The sequence below is a fragment of the Benincasa hispida genome, unplaced genomic scaffold (genome assembly GCF_009727055.1).
Source record: "Benincasa hispida cultivar B227 unplaced genomic scaffold, ASM972705v1 Contig132, whole genome shotgun sequence".
NCBI classification, from domain to species: Eukaryota; Viridiplantae; Streptophyta; class Magnoliopsida; order Cucurbitales; family Cucurbitaceae; genus Benincasa; species Benincasa hispida.
In genome coordinates this window covers 581,943-590,655 of record NW_024063873.1, presented here as the reverse complement: position 1 = coordinate 590,655, position 8,713 = coordinate 581,943, and the positions used below count along the sequence as shown (strand labels likewise).

The window sequence follows — 8,713 nt, the reverse complement described above, 5'->3', positions numbered from 1 at the left end:
CAAAATAATTCTATTAGATCTAATATACTTATTAGATCTAATAAGTACTTTGTGTCAGAATTGAGAAATTCTATGGCTCGAATCTTTAGTATTCTCTTATTTATTACCTGTGTCTACTATTTAGGCACAATACCGTCACCCATTGTTACTAAGAAACTGAAAGAAACCTCAGAAACGGAGGAAACTGAGGAAAGGGGGGAAAGCGAGGAAGAAACAGATATAGAAATAGAAACCACTTCCGAAACGAAGGGGACTAAATAGGAACCAGAGGGATCCACCAAAGAAGATACTTTTTTCGGAAGAAAAGGAGGATCCGAACAAAATTGATGAAACAGAAGAGATCCGAGTGAATGGAAAGGAAAAAACAAAGGATGAATTCCACTTTAAAAGGACACGCTATCAAAATATAAAAAGACCAGTTTATGAAACTTCTTACCCTCCGGATGGAAATAAAGAAAATTCGAAGTTAGAAATATATAAAAAAGAAAAATCTCTCTTTTGGTTAAAAACCTCTCGTGACTATTCTTTTCGACTATAAACGATGGAATAGTCCATTTCGATATATAAAAACTGAGAAATTTGAAAATGCTGTTAGAATTGAAATGTCACAATATTTTTTTTATACAAGTCAAAGTGACGGAAAAGACAGAATAATTTTTACACATCCACCTAGTGTAGCAACTTTTTTGAAATGATACAAAAAAAGATATCTTTATTCACAACAAAAAAACGTTCTTATGATGAATTCAATAATCCTTGGAATTATCTTAATGAACAAAAAAAAATCAATTTAAACAAAAAATTGATAAATAGAATTCAAGTTCTGGATAAGGGATCCCTTACTCTAGCTCGGGATGTACTGGAAAAAAGGACTCAATTATGTAATGATAAAACTAAAAAATACTATTTACCAAAAACATATGATCCATTTTGAGCGGACCTTATTGCAGACAAATCCATTTTGTTTTTTCATTCTCAATTATAAATGAAACTTCTAGAAAAAATTATAGTGAGAACGTTTGGACAAATAAGATTCATGCTATCTTTCTTAATACTAATTACCCACAAATTGAAGATAAAATTGAATCAGAAGATTGAATAAAATCTTTAAACTTTTTATTCGATGTAGTTATAACTCCTTACAACGCTAAAGCAAGTTGTCAAAACTCGATTGGAATAAGAGAAATCAGTAAAAAAGTTCCTCGATGGTCATACACATTAATCGACGAGTTAGAACAAGAGGAAGGAGAAAACGAGGAAAGTCTGGCGGAAGATCATGAAATTCGTTCAAGAAAAGCCAAACGTGTCGTAATTTTTTCTGATGATATAGAAACTAGCGATACTTATACTAATAGTAGCGATACTTATACTAATACCAAAGATACTAATAATCCTGATCAAACAGACAAAGTTGCTTTGATATGGTATTCCCAACAATCGGATTTTTGTCGGGACATAATCAAAGGCTCTATGCATGCCCAACGACGTAAATCAGTTACTTTGAAAATGTTTCAAGCAATTGTACATTCTTATCTTTTTGTTGACAGACTAGACAAATCTTTTTTTTTCTTTTGATATTCCTGGCCTAACGAAAAGACTTTTTAGACCTTGGATATGGACAAACACAGAATTGACTATTTCGGATAATAGAGAAGAAAAGACAAGCGAAAAGCAGCAAAGAGAGGCGTACATAAGAGAAAACCAGAAAAGAGAGGAACAAAGAGAGGAAAACAAACGTATAGAAATAGCAGAAGCCTGTGATAATATTTTATTTGCTCAATTAATAAGAGGTTTTTTTTTAGTAACCCAATCAATTCTTAGAAAATATATTGTCTTACCCTCATTGATAATAGCTAAAAATCTTATCCGTATGCTATTATTTCAATTTCCTGAATGGTCCGAGGATTTTCAAAATTGGAATAAAGAAATGCATGTAAAGTGCACCTATAATGGTGTTCAATTATCAGAAAAAGAATTTCCAAAAAATTGGTTAACGAATGGTATCAAATAAAGATCTTATTTCTTTTTGGTCTGAAACCATGACACACATCTAGGTTACAATCCCCTAATAAAGATTCAATAAAAACAAAAGGACAAAAAAATGAAATGAAAATGATTTTTGTTTTTTAACAGTTTGGGGAATCGAAGCTGAACTGCCTTTTGGTTCTCCCCGAAGACAACATTCATTTTTTGAACTCATTTTCATAAAAGAACTCGAAAAAAAAAAGAAAAAAATGGAAAAATGGAAAAAGAAGCGTTTTCAAATTATAAGACTTTTAAAAGAAAGAACAAATTTGTTTATAAATACCTCAAAAGAAACAAAAAAATTGGTCATCAAAAACATTTTCTTTATAAAACAAATAATAACAGAACTTTCAGAAAGAAACCCAATTCGATTATTTGAATTGAAAGAAATATACGAGTTGAATGAAGTGAAAAACGAAAAAAATTCGATAATAAGTAATCGAATGATCCAAGGCTCGTCCATTATAACTCGGTCTATGGAGGAGACAAATTTTTCATTGAGAGAAAAAAAGATGAAAGATCTGACTGATAGAACAAACACCATACTAAAAAAAATTGAAAAAATTCGAAAAGACACGAAAAAAGAGTTTCTAAATATAGAAATAAATATTAGTCCTAGCAAAATAAGTTATGATGATAAAATATTTGAATCTCAGAAAAATATTTTAAAGATATTAAAAAATAAATGTACGATTAATTCATAAATCGCATCATTTTCTAAAATTTTTCGTTGAAAACATATACATAGATATCTTTCAACGTATGATTAATATGCCGAGGGTTAATGGGCAACTTTTTATTGATTCAATAAAAAAAAAATTACTAAATCCATTTCCAATAATGAAGCAAATCAAGAAAGAATTCATAAAACAAATCAAAGTCTAATTCACTTTATTTCAACTATCAAAAAGTCACTTTCCAATATTAATAATAAAAATGGAAAGATCTTTTGGGACTTATCATACTTGTCGCAAGCATATTTATTTTAAAACTTATCACAAACACAAATTATTAACTTAAATCATGAGTTTGAATTTCTATAGTAAGTTTACGGGACTTTAAAACATGTCTCGATAAGTTTCCATAATTTTAATTTTATGTTGGTTACTTAATAGGACATTAAAGACATGTTTTATTTAAAATACACATTGAGAGTGTTTAAAAAACTATTTTAAATAATTGTCAAATATTTTAATTTTTTTCAAGATGACTTGTAAATATTAAACACTTGAAAAGTTAAACGACACCTTAAGGCTTCGTTTGGAAACCATTTGATTTTTTGTTTTTCTTTTTTAAAATTAAGCTTATTTCATTCATATTTGTTACTATAATTTGCATCTTTATTCAATACACGGGTTGAATTCTTAGCCAATTTTTGAAAGTTACTTTTTCTAGTTCTCAAAATTTGGCTAGAAAAAAATTTGGATGTGGAAATAGTATACATAGGCTTAATTTTTTAAAATAAAATGATTATCAAATAGAACCTAAGTTTTACATTCTGATCTTAATAAGTTTCTAATTTCTAAGATTTTTTTTTTTTTCAAAGCTTAAGAAATTACTAGACGTGAAAGTAATACATAATATCAAAAGCATAGAAATTTATTAGACGCATTTAAAACTTTAGGAACATATTTGACACAAATTTTGAATGTCATGACCAAACTTATAATTTGACCATCAACTTAATCTATTTGGAACTTCATATATTTCTATACAAAAATGAGTATAATTAACTAACATATGGTGTAATGTTAGCGACTATAATCTCTAATTCAAATCTTCCTCACCAATTGTATTAAAAAAAACTTCTTATATTTTTGTTTTCTTTATCCACTTCTATTTCCAAATTAATTTTGTTAATGGTGTCTCAATAAATTTTTAAAATAGTTCTCGCTTAATTGAGAGCCTCTCAATTAGATGAAAATTGTAATATAATGTTTTAAGAACCCATGTATTAAAATATGATTTAACTTATTTTTGGGAGAAAATTAAAATATTAAAAAATGTAGGGAATAATATTGTACCTACACTATAGGTATATACGAGAAACAATTATAAATGTTGGACGAATTTAAGTATGTTTTAATCTGTATTTTATTTATATGTTGTTTTATTCCTTCATATTCATACATAATTGTCATGCTAAAGTAATTAAACCATTTTTATATTAATTATGTATAATTTGATTTAGACATTTACTCAATATTAGCTCATTTTATGTATGTTAAAAAAAAAAGGAAAAAAATTTAACGAAACCTTTGAAACAAATAGCGAAATTATTAACTCTGAAATTATAATGTAAGAAGTTAATAAATTGTAGGATCAATTTTTAGTAAATGTAAGAATTCTTTAGACTAAATAAGAATTTCACTTCATCTAATTTATCGTGAAAGGGATATCCCAATCAAATCAAATATTAATAACATAGAAATGGATTGGTCGGAAACATCAAAATAGTAATATGCAAAAAGCTTTTAAAATAAAACAATTATATTGATTAGTCTGTAATTGATTCAATAAATAAGCCCACGTCACTGTTTAAGGACTTGCCATGTCAATTAGATTTGATTTGTTTTTTTTTTCAAGTTGTTAGAGATATAACACTATCTTTACTCTTCTATTAAATTTTCAAGTCAATCATTGATTTAGGATATATCAAATTAGGATGTCTATCGATAATTTAAGATAGACCATTAGTAATAATAAAGACAACTCAGTTTTTTGTTTTATGTTTTGAAATTATGTTGATTTATTTTCTAATTTTCAATTATAATTTTATATTTGTTAAAGAAAAACTTGAATTTTTAGTTAAATTCTAAAAATAAAAATATTTTTTTTAATTATTTTTTTAGACTCTATTTGATAAATAAAACTATTTAGTACACAAAATAGTAAAATTTTAATTTTCTTTAATAGATGCTGATAGAAATCTATCAATGTCTATTAACGTTTTTTTTTTGCTAGTTTTGTAAATAATTTGTTATTTCTGTAACACACACACACACACACATATATATATATATATGAAAATTTTCACAGATAGAAAAAATATCAAACTATTTACAAAAGTAGCAAAAAAAACACGAATAGACATTGATAGACTTCTATTAACTTCTATCAAGGAGGATTAACATTTTGTTATTTTATATAAATAGTTGACTTTATTTTTCTATTTTTGAAAATCCCCTAGATAATATGAAGATATATATTTTTAATATATGTTCTAGCATATTTTTGGTTTTACTATTGAGTATACTTCTAAGTTCTCATTATTTCAATATACTTCATATACTTTCAAGTTTCAACCATTATTATTGCGTACAACCCCGGATTGATTTTACGATTATAAACACCAATTAAAAATTCATTTTAATAAGACATATCAACTAAAACAAAGAAATTAATTTAAATGTCTTCAAATTCAAAATAATAATTAAATAAAAACATAAATATATACTTTAAATGTTTTAATATTTATTAATTTAAAAAATGTATTAATATTTATTTATTTAAAAAATGTTTTAATATTTACATGATAAAAAAAGTTATAATATTTACACTTGTAACTAACCGTAAAAATGCTAAAAAGAGCATAATTCAACTAGCATACATCGATTAGGAGAATTTGTGTTCCCATCTCCTTAACCCTCTCGTAATAAAAAAAAAAAAAAAAAGATAAAACATATAATTAATTTTAGAATACTTCTGGGAGATTCAACAACCATAAAAAACCAACCATTAGATTTAAATGACTAGATTTAAACTATATTTTTACTTTTTCTAAACTATCTAATTTTTTTTTATTTGAATCTTTAAGTTACTTAAAAATTAAGATTGTATTTGAAATTGCATTTGTAAGAATAAAAAGTTATTTGGGAGAAGATGATCTTTCAATTTACTCTTACGTTTAAAATCACGCTCATACGCAATGAGCATTTTAAAAGTTTGGGGTGGATAATCTATGACTTTGATGGATCTTTGATTTTGGTCGGTTCAAAGCCCATAAAGTATAGATGGTCTATTAAGGTGCAAGAGAGAAAAAGTTATCCTTCATAGTCTTAGAGCCGTCCCCATACTTGTTGAAATTGATTCGATGGTAGAAAAACACTTTTGATTCCTAAACTTTCATGAGAAGTAATAATTTAGTCCTTGAACTTTATTTGATAACGATTAAGTTTCCATACTTTCAAATTTATAACAATTTAGTCCTCATACCATAGAATTTGTAACAATTTATTCCTTTTAGTAAGAAATTTTGTAAGGTTTAATAAATATTTTTATACACGTGTATCAATTAGTGATTAATTTCTTTTTATATAAGCTATAAATAATAAGTTATTATGCAATTAAGTTGATTCTTAATCTTGATGAAAATTTTCATGATAGAGATAAATTGTTACAAATTTTAAAGTATATGGACTAAAATGTTACTTATTAAAGTTGAGATCATTATAAATTTGAAAATATATGAATTAAATCGTAAACAATCATAGTCTATACTAAATTGTTACTTCCATGAAAATTCAAAGACCAAAAGTATTTTTTTTAATTTTTTTTTTCTTATTTACTCTTTTGTACTAGACTTATTTTACATTTTTTTTTTGAATTGCTAATATGTTAGATATAAAATTAAACTAGATCATATCTAACATAATCTAGATTTTCAATTTCATGTTTAATAGATTGATTAATTTTTAAAATGTCTTAACAAATTAGAAATTTATTAGACACTAAATTTAAAGTTTAAAAATATACTAGACATTGATTAAGTTCAAAGTTGTTTTAGATACAAAATTGAAATTTATATTTTCTAAAATAAAACTATATTCAAATTTAAATTATTCATTAGAAATTTTAGAAATTTGGGGCCATGAAAAGCAAAGGCAAGTGGAGTGATGCTCGTGTCGTTTTCATGATTTCGTGTTTGGAAAAATCCCCCACCCATAAAATAATAACACAGCCCACAAATCTATTTTTCTTTTTTCTTTTTTCTTTTTTCTTTATTTCATTTTTATTTTATTTGTCAAAAAAAGATTCACACGTGGCCTTGCGTCACTTTTTCTTTGCTTGCGTTACCATTTCCTCATGCTGACGTCTGACTTATTTGAAAGACAACTTTGGTTATAAATGAAATTTGTAGATTGAATTCTATCACAAATTTCTGACATTAAATAAGTCCATATAAATTGAGGCAATTAAAAATCATGAATAAGTTATTTTATCGACTAAAAGTAAAAATTTTGTAGGCCTAAGTCAATTTAAAAATGTAAACTAATAATTTCATTAAGTAAAATTCTACAATAATTGCTTAGATTTTTTATTACAGATCCTTTCTTCAAACGAAATATCTCCAAGTTTCCTCTAAAATAGTCATCCATCGATCTGTTTACCACTCTAGCATACCAAAAATGTGCTCTTATATAACCCAATCAACTTCTCTTCTCCAAGATGAACCTTTCTTCCACGCATTGTCCCAAAGTCAATACTGCTCCCCAAAGTTGAAATATCTGTATTTTTCTTCGATTGAGGGACAAATAATATAGTCATTTGTAGCTATCAATTTCTTCTCATCAATATCAAAACTTTGATACTGATTGATATAATAGATTTGAGTAAATTCAATATAAGAATATTACGAGTTCTGATAACAATACTTTTGTCGATACACAAACTTCTTTTTTTTTCAATAAAGCACAAGCATTATTGGAAAAACTATGTTTTCATCGGTAAAGTTGCTTGCAAAGGAGAATTTCATAGGCTATGGCTAATTCAGGTAGCCCAAAGTGAGGATGGTTATAATTTAGATAGTAGCGTCTTCCAGAATATGAAAAGTGTGTCACTAAGAACAGTGCAAGTAAATGATGGAAATGCAATGATCAAGCCATATTATTAGGTTGTTTTGAAGAATCCCTAAGGAGAATGTGACAAGTCCTTAAAAGCCAAGTTGCTCCTAACTTCATGAAGGCCATGATTATGTGAAGTGCAACACACAGCTCTGTAGTATTGAAAGGTTTTTAGAAAAATGTGAATCTATATCTCGACGACAAAAGAAAGGTTCACTACAAGAAATATAATCTCATGACTGTAAAAATCGTTGAAGAAAAGAAAACTTGATCAAAAAGCCTTTTCTGAAACCATTTGGATCATCAACAATTGTGTCGATGGAGCCTTTGTTGGAAAAACCTTTTTTGACGCCAAATGCATTTTCATTGAAAAAAGAGGATCTAATATCCAATGTCATTGTGATGGTGACCTTAGAAACCCTATGTTGATGTCAAATTAAGCTTAAAACATTGGGAGATCCTCCTCTGTAGATGCCACATCTATGGAATGGGTAGAGGGTCTCCAAATACCATTATGATTCTATTTTTGCCGATGTCAATATGAAAATTTGATGTGGAACCACACCTTTTGCCGACACCACATCTACGACATTGGCAAGGGTGCCCAAATACTATTTTAGATGTCACCCATGTTTTTTTTCTATATATTTTTTAAATTATTGAAAATTAAACCTGTCAATATTAAAAACTTTTGTGCAAAACTAATAATATTTAAGATTATTTGAATGTAGTTCATGTCAAGCCAGTTAAAATCAATCTAAAATAAAAAGAAAGTTAGGAATAACATCGAAACATTTGTTGCAAAGTTAATTGAAAAAGATAAAATTACATAACTACAAATAAAA

At 26.7% G+C, this 8,713-nt stretch overlaps 2 pseudogenes; both read left to right on the top strand.

The window, feature by feature from the left end:
• LOC120068891 overlaps positions 1–261 on the top strand; it is an 840-nt pseudogene extending 579 nt beyond the window's left edge.
• Positions 262–1,470: 1,209 nt separating this feature from the next.
• On the top strand, positions 1,471–3,068 carry LOC120068894 (annotated as a pseudogene).
• The last annotated feature ends 5,645 nt before the right edge of the window (positions 3,069–8,713 follow it).